The sequence below is a fragment of the Panthera pardus genome, unplaced genomic scaffold, assembly GCF_024362965.1.
Source record: "Panthera pardus isolate Hobbes unplaced genomic scaffold, ASM2436296v1 HiC_scaffold_20, whole genome shotgun sequence".
NCBI classification, from domain to species: domain Eukaryota; kingdom Metazoa; phylum Chordata; class Mammalia; order Carnivora; family Felidae; genus Panthera; species Panthera pardus.
Window position 1 is genome coordinate 58,801,374 of NW_026526766.1, and position 19,062 is coordinate 58,820,435.

Sequence of the window (19,062 nt, forward strand, 5' to 3'; positions counted from 1 at the left end):
CGTTCATTCCTCTGCAGGTAAAGAGCCTCAGGCAAGCTGAGTTGGGTTAGTTCACTCTGGGTGAGCCTTACAGGCTGCTGGCACATCCCAGGAGGGTGTGGACTGTGTGTTGAGTGCATGAAAGCCAACTAGGGCATAGAGCAAAGGAACCAGTTGGAAGAAGAATGACATCACAGGGAGATGAATCTCCAGTTTGGCAATTCTAGCCCCAGCTCTTTCATTAATGAGCTGTGTGACCTTGGCCAAGTGTCTTCCTCTTTGTAGGCTCCAATGTCTGTATTTGTAAAATGAGGGTGTGCATTAGCCTGTCTCCAACATCTCTTCCAGGATGGATGCTCTGGGATTCTGTGACCAGCGTGTGATGTGGACACGAGTGAAAGGAAGCAGGTAAGTGTGTCCTCAGAGCATAAGGCAGTTGAACCTTTGGTTCCAGGTCAGCAGCAGTCTTCAGCAAAAGGAAACCCAAGCTAGGATAGAGATTCAAATCATCCTGGAAGTAGAGGCCTCTGGGGCACAACAGCTCACTATTGTGTCTTGAGGATCTAACTTAAATCTGTCAGAAGGAAGCAATTCTAAGGATTGGAACAGGTGAAGGTGGGTGGCAGAGGGGTGGTAATTTTCACTTAATGATAAAAGGACAACATTTGGGGAAAGTTTTTATGTTTCTTGGCCACTAGTTTTGATTATTTTCTTTGCACTGAAATGATCCAAAATGTTAACGTTAGAGGTGATGCAGGATGTACCACCTGGAATGTGGCTGGGGCAGGCACGACAGCAATGCGGTGTTTTTGAGTGGAACTGTTAAGTGAGTGAATTGAGATTTGTTGGAGGTCGAGGCTATCAAATCATGGAAATTCAGTATTGCCTTGGCCAAGTTAAAAAAAAATCCAGTTTATTTTGAAGTTTACCTGTCTTACATGGGTGGTAGTGGGTTTGATAATTAAAAATTCCTTGGGAAGTGCAAGGAAAAGTATGTATTTCACTAACTGAATGAATACATCATAACAAGCCATTACTAGTTAAGAAGACGTAGAGAACTTAGGTAGAGAACTTAGGGTGAGTAGAGAAGAAAATAACATTATGATTCAAAAAAATTCCTGGGAGTATTCTTTTTGCTCACTGTTCATGGGAATCAGAATTTCTGAGAGGTGTGTGGAAACACCTGCCTTTGTCTCTGAAAGAGCTGTAAATGTGTGGGTACAGGTAATGCTCAGCCTCCTGGCTCAGGATGACTCCTTTCAAATTTGTTGACCAAAAGTTTACTTTTCTTCTTAGAAAAATACACGATGATTCAGTTGGGTTCAGAGGAGGTAGATGATCACTTAACCTCTTAAAGGCTATGGATTTGAATCCTGGTGGATAAGGTACCAGTCAAATGTTAGAATGGAGATGCATTATTCTGACCCTCAGCAGTGGAATGGGCCGGGAGCAAAGAAATACCCCTCCTGAGAGATAAGGGAACCAGTCAGATGCAGAGAGAGTTAAGGGAGATGGGCCAAGCTTTAGGCCCCCCAGGAAGAGGAGCCAAAAGTCACAAATAGTAATAGTTAAATTTATTGAGTATTTACTCTGTGCCAAGCATGGTTCTAAATCATAATTCTCATAATGAGAATTATAGTAATAATTCTCACACTAGCCCTTTGAGGCAGGCTCTCTTATTTCCATTTTCTAAATGAAAAACTCAGGTAAGAGAAATATTCACCCAAGGATAATCAGGTGGCGAGTGGTAGAGCCAGAATACAAACCCAGGCAGTTCAGCTGCAGTCATTGCTGTTAACCACTTGTGCCCTGGTGCATATATAACCTTTCAATTGGCTCTCATTCTGTGTCTCTGGCATCCATCCCTGGGCTGAGAAAGTAATGGACTTTGTTGAGTATTCTTGAGCTGAATGGAACAAAGTACACTCAGCCTGTGCCGAAATCTGGTACCTGGAGTCTGTGGGAGGCCCTGTTTGGCTCAGCACAGTGTGGGGTGTGCTGAGTGTGAGCCAGTACCTGAGGTCTGGTGGCAGAAGCCCAGTCCAGCCAGCTGATGTGGGATCATGGGCAGGATTCCCCCTTCCTGCATAGGAAGGGAGAAGAAATCCATGGACACTCAGGAACCCAGGGCAAATGGGTATTAGGAGGCAGCCTGGCCACTCCAATCATGTCTGAGATCTCACTCTACATAACCCCTGTGCTGGGCAATGGCCACTGTGGATATAGAGTTGGGTTGTGCACATTCCGTGCCCTCCAGGAGCCCCATGTCAACACTGAGAAGGACTGCCTCTATCTGACAGGACCCCACAAATTGCTTTAGGATCCCTGTCCTGTTTTGTACAGCCAGACAAGACTAATTCTAAATCCTATTATCTCTCTTGCTGGGATTTTATATATTCACCCCAGTGTCTACTAACTGAATTCAGGAGACAGGTTGTATAATTTTCAGACTCCTGGATGGACTTTCTGGATCAAGGATATAAGGGCTAAGGTGATGGCAAGGCTAAGTAGACAGAACTTGCAAAAGGACTCTGCAATTAAAATGGTTAGTGAGATTGTTGAATAAGAGAAAGAAGAAGGAAAGAGGAAAGAAGCCTACTCATATATTCATAAAGCTCTAGGACCTACTTATCCCAGTAGGAGATGAGGGCATTTATCCTCAGCGTTAGTTGTGGAAACTTCTTTTGAGTCAGGTCTCTTGAACAAAGGAGAGATTTTGGTAGGCTAGGGACTCATTTGGTGATCAAAGTGACATCCAGTTGCCTGGATAGTCCCAGTTTATGCTTGTTACAGTGGTGGCATTATTTATATTGCCATGTTTCACTTAGAAAAGTATCCTGGTTTGGGTGATACATTTTGTGGTAATGCTGCCCATAGACAAAAAACACTTGTATTATTCTGGTGAGCCAGAGTTCTGAATTTTAAGCCCCAAAGAGATGTTGGGAGTATAAACACCTCTTCCTGGATAGCTTTTTCCTCTGTCACCACCATGCCTAAATGTGGACAAAACTCTTTCCTTTTCCTCCTTAGTTTTGCTGGAAAAATGTAAAACCAAAAGTTACTTAAAAATTAATGGAAAACAGAACATATTCCCTTTAAAATAGAAAAACAGGGGCACCTGGGTAGCCCAGTCGGTTAAGTGTCCAACTGCAGCTCAGGTCATGATCTCGCGGTTTTGAGTTCCAGCCCCACATCAGACTCTGTGATGACAGCTCAGAACCTGGAGCCTGCTTCAGATTCTGTGTCTCCCTTTCTCTCTGCCCCTCCCCCACTCGCACTCTGTCTCTCTCTCTGTCTCTCAAAAATAAATAAACATTAAAAAAAATTAAAAATAAAATAAAAGGGAAAGAACAGACACAGGCTACAAATTCACTAAATTCTTGCCACAGATCAACTTGACTGGTTCAGGTTAGACCTCTCAGCTCTCCTGCACCTAGAGTTCTGGGACACACAGCCAGAGAGAGGCTGGGGTGGGGGACCTGTAGGAAACCCGCATGTCCTGCTGGGCTATGGGACCCCAAGGTATTAGTCTCTGTGGGATCCTTTCCTGACTCCTGGGGGAAAGGAGAGAGAAGAGTTATTTTCTCATGTGGAGCCGCCACTGGAAATCCACTTGAAGCCTGGTCACTGTGAATGTAGCAATTATTAGAAACTTGCAAAAGGATCAGGGAGAAGGAATGAATTGGTGTTTCATGGAGTTTAATTGAGCATTACTCTGCTCATTAGCAGCAATCAATTCAGTTTATGTGGCCTCATTTACAGATGGAAGAAAACAAAGATTCAGGGAAAGAGCCTTTCTTTTGTGTCTTTTCCTCTGTCCTCCCTCAAAAGTGTATCATCTACCCTGTCTGTGGTGTTGTGGTGCTATTGCTAAATCTGTGATTGTACGTGACCTTAGTCATCTATTTGTTACAGATGCATTTTTGGACTGTTTGAACCGTTTCATCACCTCTTTCCTTTGAATACAGATGGAGATTACGTGGTTTATTAATAGATAATTATTGAGCATTCGCTCTGTCGTAGATGTTGAAGAGAATTACAGGGTCAAGGATTTTATAGTTAAAATTCAAAAAAGATGTAAAAAAGAATGAGAAACCTCAGGACCTTGTCTAGGTTTTGAGGCCAGAAGTTCAGTGATTCAAAGATCAAGAAGCATGTGATAAAACCACACCAGCTCTGTTTCTACTCTCAATGTAAAATAGCTAAAGATCACTGAATAAATTAACACAAGATAACAAGAGTGTGCCTCTCCAAGAAAATTCCTCTAAGAAGCTTGCTATTTCAGGAAGACATGAGTTGTAGCCTTTGCGAATCAATTTTAAAATGAACAAGATGAACTTGTGGCCAGCGATTACATCTGCAGCTACTGAAATCAAGACAAGGTGGTCAGTCATTTGTTATGTGTCCTTCCATTTAGCCCTCCTGTGTCCCAAGGGACCACATGAACAGGCTGGAAATGTCTTCCCTGCAGGGTCCTTGCTGGTATTCAATTTCTCCTGATAAACTGCTTCATTCTTCACATCAGACCCTCTCCAAAACTCGAAATAAATCCTGGGTCGATGGAGGAACACACTGATTATTTAAGAAATGTGACATTAATCCATCTACAAAGGCTGTTGAATGCATGCAAAAGCCTTCTAAATTTTAAACTCTGGGGGCTAGAGACCAATTCCAAAGTCACTGCCATTGCTCAAGACTCTTCTTCTGCAAATCATGCCTGAGAACTGACATCAGAGACAATAATCAATCTTTTATTTTGTTATTTAAATTTCTTATGAATATAATTTATTGTCAAATTGGCTTACATACAACACCCAGTACTCATCCCAACAAGTGTCCTCCTCAATGCCCATCACCCATGTTCCCTCTCTCCCACCCCCCATCAACCCTTAGTTTGTTCTCTGTATTTAAGAATCTTATGCTTTGCCTCCCTCCATCTCTGTTTGTATCTATATTTTCCCCGTCCCTTCCCCCATGGTCTACTGTTCAGTTTCTCAAGATCCACATATGACTGAAAACATATGGTGTCTGGCCTTCTCTGACTGATTTATTTCACTCAGTATAATCCCTTCCAGTTCCATCCACATTGCTGCAAATGGCATGATTTCATTCTTTCTCATTGCCAAGTAGTATTCCATTGAATATAAAAACCACATCTTCTTTATCCATTTGGCAGTTGATGGACATTTAGGCTCTTTCCATGATTTGGGTATTGTTGAAAGTGCTGCTATAAACATTGGGGTACACGTGCCCCTATACATCAGCATTCCTGTATCCCTTGGGTAAATTCCTAATATTGCTATTGCTGGGTCATAGGGTAGGTCTATTTTTAATTTTTTGAGGACCCTGCACACTGTTTTCCAGAGCAGCTGCATCAGTTTGCATTCCCACCAACAGTGCAAGAGGGTTCCCATTTCTCCACATCTTTGCCGGCATCTGTAGTTTCCTGATTTGTTCATTTTAGCCACTCTGACTGGTGTGAGGTGGTATCTCAGTGTGGCTTTCTTTGATTTATATTTCCCTGATGATGAGTGATGTTGAGCATCTTTTCATGTGTCTGTTGGAAAAGCAATCACACTCATAACTTTATAGTAATGATAGAAATGCTGACTGAAAGTGTTTAAGTTTTCATTAAAATAATAGCTAAAATATGGGGCACCTGAGTGGCTCGGTTGAGTGTCCGACTTCGGCTCAGGTCATGATCTCATGGTTCATGAGATCGAGCCCCACCTTGGGCTCTCTGCTGACATCTCAGAGCCTGGAGCCTGTTTCAGGTTCTGTGTCTCCCTCTCTCTCTGCCCATCCCCCACTCATGCTCTGTCTCTCCCTCTCTCAAAAAAATAAATAAAACCTTAAAAAAATTTATGGGGCGCCTGGGTGGCACAGTCGGTTAAGCGTCTGACTTCAGCCAGGTCACGATCTCGCGGTCCATGAGTTTGAGCCCCGCGTCGGGCTCTGGGCTGATGGCTCGGAGCCTGGAGCCTGTTTCCGATTCTGTGTCTCCCTCTCTCTCTGCCGCTCCCCCGTTCATGCTCTGTCTCTCTCTGTCCCAAAAATAAAAAAATAAAAAACGTTGAAAAAAAAAATTTTTTAATAAAAAAAAAATTTTTTAATTAAAAAATAGCTAAAATATATCAAAGGCATATTGTGTGCCAGATACTGCACTGAAAGCTTTATATGCATTGTCTTGTTTCCTCCTTCCTATAATAAGTATTATTTAGTAGGCATTACTGTATTAGTATTCCAATTTTACATGTGAATATTATTACACCCAACCTCCAGAATTCCAGACCAGATATCCAACTGTCTACTCAGCATCTCTGTTTGGATATTTAATAGGCATTTCAAGTTTAAAATATCCAAAACTTGGCTCCTAGCATTCGCCCTTTTATTCCCCTTCTTCCAACAACCTCACACCCCTTCAGTCTTCCTCATCCCAGGTAATGGTAACTCCAGCCTTTTGGTTGTACAGGCCAAGACCCTCGGAGTCAGCTTCGACTCCTCTCTTCTGCTCATACCTCACGTCCAATCTGGTCAGTAAATCTTGTCGCTGCACCTTCAGGCTATTCCAGAATTTGACCACTTCTCACTCCTCTACTATAACTTCCTGGTTCAAACTATGGTCCTCTAGCCTGGATGATTGCAGTGACCTTCTTCTGCCCCTGCCCATTTCAAGTGCATTCTCATCACGGTTGCTGGAGTGTTCCTGTTAAAATGAAAGTCCAAAACCCTCCAGAAGCTTCCCATCTGACTCAGTGGAAATCAGAGAACTTGCAATGGCCACAAAGCCTCATCAGGGGCCAGCTTCTTTTCTGATCTTTACCTTGAGTTTACAGACTCTGAATTTTATGAAATCTTTTGTTCATATGTGAATCTGTGTGTTCTTCTGGAGGGCAGGTGGCCCATGTGGCTTGTCACTAGATTCTTGAAGGATTCAAAGTCTCCCAATAGCTTAACAATCTCTGCTTGGAGAAAGCTTTACACTTGAAAATCACTTGAAATTTACACTTGAAAATTTAAAGAAGGGATTTATTTGAATTATAAAGTGATTTGGAAAAGTTTCTTTGTTTGATGAAAGAAGTCACTGAAAATGTCTTGTGTGTTTGCAAGACAGTGAAATTGACAAAATTAAATATATGCACTTATTTTAGTAGACTCTTTGTGACCCAAGTGTATCAGTTATTTTTTTTTCTTTTTAAAAATTTTAAAAATATTTATTTTTGAGAGAGAGAGAGAGAGAGAGAGAACACGAGTGGAGGAGGGGCAGAGAGAGAGAAGGAGACACAGAATCCAAAGCAGGCTCCGGTCTCTAAGCTGTCAGCACAGAGACTGATGTGGGGCTCGAACCCACAAATTGTGAGCTCATGACCTGAGCCAAAGTCAGATGCTTTTTAAAAAAAAATTTTTTTTAACGTTTATTCATTTTTTTGAGAGGCAGAGACAGAACATGAGTGAGGGAGGAGCTGAGAGAGAAAGAGACACAGAACCTGAAGCAGGCTCCAGGCTCTGAGCCGGCAGCACAGCCTGATGTGGGGCTCGAACCCATGAACTGTGAGATCATGACCTGAGTTGAAGTCGGATCCTTAGCCGACCAAGCCACCCAGGCGCCCCCGAAGTCAGATGCTTAACTGACTGAGCCACCCAGGCCCCCCCTCCAGGGTATCAGTTATAAGAGGATTCAGAGTAAATCCCACTACCATAAAATCTATGTGTAACAAAAAAAATGGTTGAGCCTCCAGCTAACAGTCTCTTATTTTAAATAGTATCAAACCTGCAGGCATAGCTTTGGGCCTGTTGTGTGTAAGGTGCTGTAGTTGGAAACATATTTGACATATTTCAGTACCCAGAGGCTAATACAGAGCTTTGGCACACAGTGAGCCTTTGTTTTCCATCTTCTGTATGCTGTTTTCCCTTTACCCCTCATCTGAGAATTTGCAGCATTTTACTGATCTGGTTTTTATGAAACTGAACCCAAGGTGATTCTGTCACCGAAGGAGAGAGACCAGTGATTCAGGTGGATCAGCCTGGATATGGGTTCTTGAGCCACTGAGACCCCAGCAATGCAATTCTCTCCTCCACTGGACCCCAGCATTTGTGCCAAATATGTTGAGGCCCTTGTCTTTTGTGTGATTCCCTTGACCATTTATAGGCGTAGAAACTCTGACCTATATCCCAAGGGTGTTATGTGGATTAACCAGTAAACCATAATTAATTGCAAAGTAAACATTAATTGTTATTATCACCTTCATTTCCGGTCTGGGTTCCTGACCCAGAGAGAGAACTTGCTCAGTGGCTCTCTGTGGGAGTGCAGAACACCTCACAGACTTATGAGGGATGAGACCTTCTCTGAAGTGTATTAGGAGTACTCCAAAATATTTTAAAGTACTTGAGTTGACGCTGGAGACATGTTCTGTTTGTAAGTGACTGCAGGGAACCAACTCACTGTCCCTAACATCAGAAGGGCTGCTGTGGTGGATACCATGTGGATTTGCCCTTCATTGGCCCAGAGGGCAGAACTAGGACCAGTGGGGAGGCAAATGTTAGCCCAAGAGTGGGAAGAACTTTATTTTTTTAATGTTTATTTATTTTTGAGAGAGAGAGAGAGAGAGTGAGCAGGGGAGGGGCAGAGAGAGAGGGAGACACAGAATCTGAAGCAGGCTCCAGGCTCTAAGCTGTCAGCACAGAGCCCAATGTGGGGCTTGAACCTGTGAGCCACAAGATCATGACCTGAGCCAAAGTTGGATGCTTAACCGACTGAGTCAAGGAGTAGGAAGAACTTTAATAGCTAGAGCAGTTCAACTGTGGAAACAGCTGCCTGAGAAAGCAGGAAGTTCTTTCCAGTCATGGAAAAACTCAAGCAAAGTTCAAGAAAATTGTTTACTTGCCATGTGCATGGCATTGGTCTAAGTGCTGGAGGAACCCAAAAGTGAACTTGGCAAGTACCATGCTCTTAGAGAACTTCTGGTGTAAGAGGGAAGATAAATCCATCCTTCTATCCGTCCATCTATCCCCCATCCATCCATCCATCCATCCACCCATCATTCATCCATCCATCCACCAACTCACCTACCCAGTCAATGAATATACGTTGAGCATCTACTATGTGGCAGGCGTCTTAGCACTGGGGATATAGCAGTGAACAAAACAAAGATTTTTGTTTCTTCATGTGGTCAATGATACTGACAACAAGAACCCCTAAAGCATGAAGTTAATGTCAGCCTTTGAGTATGAAATTAGAAAAAGTGAACATGAAGCAAAATCAGTCAGTGAATGGGGATATAATTATACCTAAGAAAGGTTAAATACAACATATGGTATCATACTTTGATGACTGGGAAGACTGTGGTGTAAAGGAAGGTGGTCTTCCTGGACCTGGAAGACAAGGGGGGACTGAGGAAAAACATCAGTGAATTTGTTCCTAGCATTATCTGAAGGCAGGATAGTTGACCAAGGACTGTTGCAGCTCAGTGACATTGGTCACTGAGATCATTCAATTAAAAAAAATTTTTTTTCAACGTTTTTTATTTATTTTTGGGACAGAGAGAGACAGAGCATGAACGGGGGAGGGGCAGAGAGAGAGGGAGACACAGAATCGGGAACAGGCTCCAGGCTCCGAGCCCTCAGCCCAGAGCCTGACGCGGGGCTCGAACTCACGGACCGCGAGATCGTGACCTGGCTGAAGTCGGACGCTTAACCGACTGCGCCACCCAGGCGCCCCGAGATCATTCAATTTATACTCTTTCAAGCACCCTCCTCTTCTTCTTCTGGCTAAGTGCCAGCTCAGGTTTTGACTGAGATGTAACTTTCCTAGAAGAATCTTGTTTGCACTCTGACATCACTCTGTACTTCTCCTTAATGGCACTTATCAGAGCTTTGATTTATTGTTTCTCAATGTTCATCTTCCCCACTAGACTGGAAGCTGCATGAGGGTAGAGGCCCTGTCAGTCTTATTTACCACCATATCCCACTGCCTAACACATAGAGGCACTGAGTAAATATTTGTTAAATGACTGAATAAATAAATGAAAAGTTGAATGAATTTTATTTCCCAGGAAGATTTTCCTATAAGGGAAGAATGCTCTGAGTGAAGAAATGACTTTTATTTCTGGAAATCTTGGAGGCCTCACTCTTACTGTAGAATTCTTTTTTGTTGTTGTTTTTTGTTTGTTTTCTTTTGTTTTGTTTTGTTTTCTTTTCTTTTCTCTTCTCTTCTTTTCTTTCTTTTCTTTCTTTTTTTAAATTTATATCCAAGTTAGTTAGCATTTAGTGCAAAAATGATTTCAGGAGTAGATTCCTTAGTGCCCCTTACCCATTTAGCCCATCCCCCCTCCCACAACCCCTCCCGTAACCCTCAGTTTGTTCTCCATATTTATGAGTCTCTTCTGTTTTGTCCCTCTCCCTGTTTTTATATTATTTTTGCTTCCCTTCCCTTATGTTCATCTGTTTTGTCTCTTAAAGTCCTCATATGAGTGAAATCATATGATTTTTGTCTTTCTCTGACTAATTTCACTTAGCATAATAGCCTCCAGTTCCATCCACGTAGTTACAAATGGCAAGATTTCATTCTTTTTGATTGCCAAGTAATACTCCATTGTATCTATATACCACATCTTCTTTATCCATTCATCCATCGATGGACATTTGGGCTCTTTCCATACTTTGGCTATTGTTGATAGCGCTGCTATAAACATTGGGGTGCATGTGCCCCTTCGAAACAGCACACCAGTAGTCCTTGGATAAATACCTAGTGGTGCAATTGCTGAATCGTAGAACTATCTTACTGTAGAATTCTAGCATAATATGGAGAATGTGAGTGAGCAGGAAATGAACTATGGGACTTCAGAGATGGAATTGCAATTATGGAAGTGATTATGGAAGACAGGCCACCTGACTTGAGTCTTGAATAGAAGATGGGATTTGGCCTATGGAACTGAGGGATGGAGGGAAAGAGGTTATTCTAGCCAGAGATGGACAGCATGACCAAAGATATCAAGTTTGGAATTCAGAGGGCATATAGAGATGTCAGTTTAGTAATTTACAGGGAAAACTATAATTGGTGAAGATATCAAATGCTCAAGTCCTATGACAAGAGCATTCTAGCCTTGTAAGCAGGCTGCATAAGAAGTCATGTTATAATTAGGTGTCAGGGGCACCTGGGTGGCTTAGTCGGTTAAGTGTCTGACTCTTGATTTCGGCTCAAGTAATGATCTCACTGTTTGTGAGATCGAGCTGTCAGTGCAGAGCCCCGGGTCAGGCTCTGCACTAACAGCAAGGAGCCTGCTTGGGATTCTCCCCCTCTCTTTCTCAAAATAAATAAACTTAAAAATATTAAAAAAAAACCAATTAGGTGTCAATTAATTGATTCACAATAAAAATATAGTTGTCAAAGGATGCCCAAGTCCAATGACTAGTCTATTCATTTCCTGCAAGTGGATCTACATGGGAAACCAAAGTGAAATCAGAATGCTTGGTAAGCTTACAGTTAGGACAAAAGGAAATCATTAAAAGGATGTTTAGAGACATCTGACTTAGACTTCTTTAATAGGAAGGTACTTGTCACCAGAATTACCTGGGTCACCTTCTTAACCAGAGTTACTTCTCTGCCCTGTATGGTATTAGATGGGTCATACTAGGTTTGCCTGTCTGACCTCCTTTCCTTGTTTTTTTTTAATTAAAAATTCTTTGTTGTTGTTGTCAAGTTAGCTAGCATACAGTGTAGTCTTGGCTTCAAGAATAGATCACTTACGTTCAACACCCAGTGCTCATTCCAACAAGTGCCTTCCTCAATGCCTATCACCCACCTCCCCAGCACCCCACCCCCATCGACCCTCAGTTTGTTCTCTGTGTTGAAGAGTCTCTTATGGTTTGCCTCTCCTTGTGTTTTCATGGCTAGTTAATATCCCTTTTGACTGATGCTTTACTTCTTCAGCTATATTATTACTTTCAATCAGATTTCATCAAGTTTTCCTGGTCTGAGAACCATTCTGTTTCTTTAAGGTGACTTAGCAAATCTCTGCTGTAATCAATTATGCGTTAATGTCCTCATTAAACTCTCAGAGGACAATCTCATTTCTAATTCTTTCAGGATCACTCAGTGTTGCCCCTAGTACTGACAACACTTGCCAGTGTTGAGATTCTAGGGCACCCCAAGTCCCAGATGGTTCAGAAAAATCTTATCTAACGTCATCAGAATTTCACCAACTAGATAAAACCTCAGTGATAATAACCCCTGTCATTCCATCCATGTGCTTCTTTGCAATCAAGATACATTTCACACCTGTTATTCTATTCAGTCTTTCTAAGAACTCTTGAGGTAACAAGGGCAGGGATTGGAGTTGCTCATGGTCACATAGTTCACAAGAGGCAGCGACAGAGCTCGGACCTCAGATTACTTTTGAGTACATCCTGCTGCTTCACCAAGAAAGAGAAGAGAGTTTTCTTTTAAATTCCCCTTATACTGCTAAGAAAAACCAAATAACACTATTGTTTCATTTATCCACTTGAAGGTCAAGCACAGAAGTCAGGTGTTGAGGCTTAGCATGAAAACTATGAGGATTTTAGTATCAGAACTAGGACTTAATTAGCAGTACACATGCCCAATCCATCCCTACCTCAAGGAAGCAGAACAGTGGGGTTAGACGGACCCCTAAGGGCAGAGCTGGCAGGGGCCATAGGAACATAGACCAAATCACAGACTGGAATGCCCATCAGTGAGTCCAGAGCTGGAAAAGAGAAGGCCAGTATCCCTGAGGGATATTGTGACCAAGCTGCAGAGAAGATAAGGTGAATGGCCCCTCTCAGCCTTTCTAGAATAAAAACATTCTTTCCTCTAAGCACTGTGGGATATACAAGTTATGTTCTTAACTCTTTGCTTCCCTGTCTCAGATTTCACAGAGACCACCTCTCTTTATGATAATGACTGTTAATGAGCACCCGCATTGTGCCAGACTTGGGACTGGGTACATTATTTTGCTCATAACAAGCCTGAAAACTGTATTGCCTGTGTCCTACACCCAAGAAACTGTAACCCTTAGAGGTTAAGTAACTTGCGCCAGGTCATTCACTAAAATATGATGGAAATGGGGTTCTAAGCATGTCTGTTTGGATGAAAAACTCAAGTTTTTCTTTAAAAAATTTTTTTTATGTTTTTATTTTATTTTTGAGAGAGAGAGGCACAGTGAGAGCGGGGGAGGGGCAGAGAGAGATGGAGACGGAATCTGAAGCAGGTTCCAGGCTCTGAGCTGTCAGCACAGAGCCCAACGTGGGGCTTACACTCACCGACTGCATGATCATAACCTGAGCCGAAGTTGGACGTCCAACTGACTGAGCCACCCAGCGCCCCAAAACTCAAGTTTTTCTTATTGCATCATGCTGACCCTCAGTACATTCATGTCTCAGAAGGAACTGTCACAGTTCAGGCCTCTTACGTCTTCCATTCCTGCTGGTCAGAGTGATGAAAACAAGAGGTAAGAGAAAAGCAGAAAGTGATGTGTTTAGTACGCACTAGAGCTGGACTGCCTGGGTTCGAATTCAGACTACCACCTGCTGGCTCTGTGACTGGTGGCAAGTCTTAACTTCTCTGTGTCTGTGTCCTCACCTGTAAAATGAGGATAATAACAGTACTCGCTTTATAGAGTCATTGTGAACATTAAGTATGTTATTATAACAACGGCGCTTAGAAAAGTGTTCGGCACATAGTAAATGCTCAGTAAAATTAGCCATTATCTTTTGGTTAAATTGAGGTCTTGATCTCAGTCAATCTGACCCCTTCATTGGATTTGAGAGACACTGCAACCTCATTAATTCCATAATTCTAAGCCATCTCTTGAGGTGGGTTACTTCCTGGATGGGTCCTCTCAACCATTTTAATAGATCCCTACTGATGTAAATATCAGATCTCATCTAGAATTCAAGGGTCACACCATGGGTGGTCCCTACAGTTGGCCACTGCTGTACCCTCCTCCTCCCTATCCTAGAAGTGCCTGCCTAAAGTGACTGTGGGTTTCCTGGAGAGTTGCCTTAGTGTGGGTCCAGGCAGCCCTCTGGTCTTTAGCCTTCCCCACGAGAGCCCATTCTTTGCATGCTTTGGAGCCCAGCAGACTCCCTGAGTCTTCTCAGTCAGTGATGTTCCAGATGCCAGAGCTGGCATGAAAGGGTGAGGCAGCCCCAGCTGACTCCAGAAAGGAAACCAGGTGTGTCCATACAGACAGCTGCAGACCAATTAAAATGGTGCATGAGCTAATTAAGGACAGTGAACAAGGCATCACTGCTCTGAGGATCCCCAAAAATGCCAGAGAAGGACATTCTTGGGCAGGAACCTTCTATGACTTGGAATTGGATGACTTAGGTGACAAGATTAAAACAAAAATGACAAAACACCTGAAAGACATACATTTATATATCCAAATTGATTCTTTGATACAGTTCAATTTCAGAAAGATTTACAAAACCTAATTAGGGCAGAGAATAGTGCTGGACATTTCAGAGATACAAATGGGTGACACTCCATCCCTGACTCAAGGGTATCAGTTCTCCATCCCTACAGCCACTTCTCACCAGCACCTATGGTCTCTCTCACTTGGACTGTTGTAGTCACCCCCTAACTGGTCTCCCTAACTCTTAACCTTTCCTCAACCACAATCTCATAAAACAACTTTGGCCACATACTTGTCACTCAAAATGGCTTCCCACTGCCTACATGTTAAATGCAAATACCTTACAGTATTTAAAGTCCTCACGGATTGGTCCAATTTAGTCTTCCCAGGTTTTTCTCTACTTATACTGCTCTTCTCCACCATGTATCCTACATGCCAGCCTTATTGGCCTACTACAATTCCTTCAAACACCCTGTCTCCCTTCTTTCCCCCATCTTCCTGCTTTCCCTGAATCTGTCATAAAGCACACCATGCCTTCCTTTTTGTCTCTGACAGGAGAGATCTGGCTCACTTTTCAAAGCGTACCTCAATACTGCTTCTATCCTAAAGCATTCCATGATGTTGGCCTTCTCTAATGGGATGTCATCGATCCCCACAGTATCCTCTATTGCACTTGGTTTAACCTTCTCTTGTGTCACAGAATTCTTCTCCTGTGTGTTCCCTGAGGGAGTGAGTCTGGGATTGGTTTTGTCATTTTCTTCCCCCACAGTATAGCTAGTACATTACTCATGTGCAGTGAATTATACTGAATGGAATGGAGGAAATAAACCCAGCCCAAAGTGACTGATAGAAGCCAAAATGCCACAGGGTTCTCTGACAGAGCTCCAAGGTGGAACAGAATTCAGGTTGGAACGACAATGAAATATGGTCGCAACAGGAAAAACTGTTGTTTTTCACGTAAACCTTCCCTCTTTTCTCCTCCTCTTTGGCCCCCAATTGTATTCACAACCCAGTACTGTAAATTGGATGCTAATGTGTCTGATTTATTTACTAGACTATAAGATTCTTGATGGCAGGGACCAAGCTTTAAATCCTTGTTACATTGGTATGAAATCCAGTGCTTGGCACTTAGTAGGTACTCAAAAAGTATTTGTCAGAGGAGGAAAAAGAGGGTGGAAGGGAGGGATGGGAAGGTTTATTCATGTAGAGATGGGACAGGGTGAAGGCCACAGAGAACTAAAACCAAAGAGGCACAGTCCTATGTGGGGATCCTGCCATATTGTCTTCGTAGATTAGCTTGATATAGTCAAAGTGCTCACTCGCTACATACTGTTTTCTGTAGGGGCTGACACTAAGTAATAAGAAAACACCTTATATTCCCAGCTCCTTCCCTCCCACTTCCCCCCACATCCGGGAATTGGTGCAGATACATTCCTCAATAGAAGACAATTAGGAGGCCGTTGGCAGCTGCCCTCCATCCCTGTTCTGTAACAGAGGGTCATTGTGATTGCTGAAATTTCACTAGCACAAAGGCCAGTGGGTCACTTAGGGTAGCTTAAAAAAAAAAAATCAAAGTCTTCTAGATGAAGATGAAATTCCTTTTCCCTTGCTTCTAGACAAATAGGCAAAATTGGGAGTGGAACACTCATTTTTCTCTGTCTCTAGATCAGTGGAAGGAGCAGGGGATCTGGCATGACTGAGAGCCAAGCATAACTAACATTTTCACCACTAAAAGCACACAACTTAAGACAAGTGCCTTAATCACTGAGACTCATTTTCCTCATCTATAAAATGGGAAAAAATAGTATCTTTTTCAAAGGACTGTTGTGAGAATATCACATGCCACAAATAATTTAGTCCAGCGCCCCGTATAGAAAAATCCCTAAGTGAATGGTAGCTATTGATCATCATGATTATTTAAAAAAACTATTTAGGGTAAGGATTCAAGGGCTTAGCAAAGTAGACAGCTGTTATATGATATTTGAGAAATCCTATTAGAAGTTCCAGTTGTCTGGTAGGGCGGTTTTAGAGCACTTGGTATTCCTTTCAACTCCTGTTTTCATTTTATCCTGTCCGTATGGCTGTGTTTATATGCTATATAAAGTATGTTTGTTTAGCAATAATTAAATTCCTTTCTGGCCCCTGTTTATCCCCAGCTTGTTTCCTACCACTCCTGGCCCTATGGACTGGGAACACATGATAAAGCATCTCCTTTACTAAAACATTTTAAAGACTTGTGTTTGCAATAGGTTTGCAAGAACTTTGTGACTTGAACTTTGAAGACTACAAATCCAAAGAGACAACATTCTATGCTTTGGGTTAAAAAAAGTTGCTATAAAAAAAGTTACTGTCCAATATTTTCATTATTTACTGTAGCTTTTCATGTTATGTTTTCTCAGTTTGCTTGTTCTCCATTTTGGTACAGAAAGTGAAAACATTTTTTCACATGTGTCTACAGTGATAGCTGGAAATTTGTGGAGCGAGAGAATGAATTGATTCTCCATCATAACATTTGATAGCAGGAAGGTAAAGAATAGAATAGACGAGGAAGAGAAAAAGAGGTGGGAAACAGGAACATTCCACACTAATGAAGACCTTCAGTGACTGTTGGCCAAATACCTGAATCAATTGTAATGGAGGGTTAGACTACAAGTTGCTGCAGAGAATCCAGACGTGGTAGCTACCAGATAGATCAATTGTGGGGCAGCCCACCTAGAAGAATCTGGATAAAGGATTTAGCAGAAAAGAGGTTACATGACTCTTGGGGCTGTCACTCACATCAAGGGTCAAAAGATACCATTGTTGAGGCTTTTGAAGAGGATTTCTTTGGAGGGAGCAGTGAATGTGCTAAGTGCCACTCCCACCTCAGGGACTAAGGAGTGTAGGTGCCCACCTGTCTCATCCTTCTCTTAACAGAACCACTCAGAGCTTGGGCTGCATCCCCCATTTAGAGGCCCAGGTGGGTCTGAATCCCACCCTGGAAATTTATACAAAAAAGAACAGGGATGGCTAGCTATCGTTTTGGCAGTGGAGCAAAGGAGGTTGCTGCTGCTTCCTGATTGGCCAACACTCCCAGAATTTGTTAGGTTCAAGAGTGCTCCAAGGGGCAGACATAGGCCCCTGCGGGGGAGAGCTAGAGTGTGAAGCACCTTAGATCTGCTTAATAGGGAGTCAATAAATAGGCCCAGCTGAGAAGCTGGATGGGGCTAGGTGATTTCTAGAGCCTCAGGCAAAAGCTTCTGTCTGAATGGATTGTTTTTGCTTAATTAAAGGATCCTCAACTGAGAGACCACCGGGAGTGGGGGGCAGGTCTTAGAGGAACTCACAGGAATAATACCTTATGAGAGAAAGTTCTAGGGGCGCCTGAGTGGCTCAGTCTATTAAGTGTCCTACTTTGGCTCAGGTCATGATCTCACAGTTTGTGGGTTTGAGTCCTGCACCAGGCTCTGTGCTGACATCTCAGAGCCTGGAGCCTGCTTCAGATTCTGTGTCTCCCTCTTTCTCTGCCCCTGCCCTGCTCTCACTCCGTCTCTGTCTGTCAAAAAGTGAATAAATGTTAAAAAATATATATTAAAAAAAAAACAAAGAAAGTTCTAGATGACTGCTAGCCCTAGAGGGTATGGTGCCATGTTACCAGGGTCCTAATCAAAGAAACACTTTCTGCCACCTTCCTTCTCTCTTTCTCCAGAAGGGGTCAAAACTCCATTTAGCAAGATGGGAGTGTAAAGAAGGAAAGAGAAGATTCATAATGTGGTTTCCCACCTGCCAAAAGCCCCCTGAATGAGATTAGAAATTTCTGTTACTACGTGGATGCGGCTATTTTAATTTATTGAATTGAAACTGTGTTTATAACTGTGACTTAAAGTGAAGGAAGGACTTTTGACTACCTAGGAGGGACCACCAAAGCCCAGGGGCATGCTTGAGTTTTTGTCCAGAGGCAGAGGAAGATCTCCCCCCATTTCACCCCTGATAAGTTTAAAAGGCAGTAGGAGATTAAAAAGAGTGTTTTCATTATATTCCATGAGTTTTAGTCGTTCAGCTCACTGGCTACAGAATGAATATGTGAACAGATGGATAAATGAATGAATGAGTATTGTTTTTATTAGGATGCACTGTGATTTCAAATTTAGGCCTTTAAAAAATTAAATTCTTGTAACATTTTATTACCTTTGTAGTTGTACGTGGCAGACTATTCTGTAGCTCTTAGCTATATTAAGATCTGATGCTGAATTAATACCACTCTGCCTGTTTCCTGTTAACTCAAAGGCTGTAGCAAGTGGTGTCAGCAGCGTGTTTGTTAAGCCCCCAACCTCCTTTTACTCTTAGTACTTTCATGACCTGCTTAAAACCTCAGCCAGCTGCTCTGCTGAGAAGGTGCTGAGAATGCGTTCGTACTCAGGTGTAAATGAGTTACAGAAGTGGCTATATGCTTATTTCCGGAGACATTTTTGCTTGAACAGTCAAAGTGCCTGAGTTCAAAGAAGGGCAGCCTATGCCTTCATGGTGGGGCAGGCAGCAGGCAAGGGTCAACAGAGATTTCTCTGGGCAGGGGCATCCCAGCTCCTTGGGGACCATCCTTCATATGCCCCTGACCTCTGGGCACACGGGCAGCTACCCCGGTGTATGCCATCCTCTAGCCTCACTCGCCCTACATAGTGAATGCAAAAGCATGTTGTATAACGTACCATGTGAATGTGAGCCATGTGAG

General features: G+C 42.7%; 1 protein-coding gene across 1 annotated transcript in view; it reads left to right on the plus strand.

Annotated features, from left to right (window-relative positions):
- Positions 1–239: 239 nt before the first annotated feature.
- FRMPD1 (FERM and PDZ domain containing 1) overlaps positions 240–19,062 on the plus strand; it is a 143,274-nt gene continuing 124,451 nt past the window's right edge. Inside the window, exon 1 of the mRNA XM_019454450.2 lies at positions 240–387. The gene's annotated coding sequence lies outside the window, so the exon portion shown is untranslated. The remainder of the gene's footprint in view (positions 388–19,062) is intronic.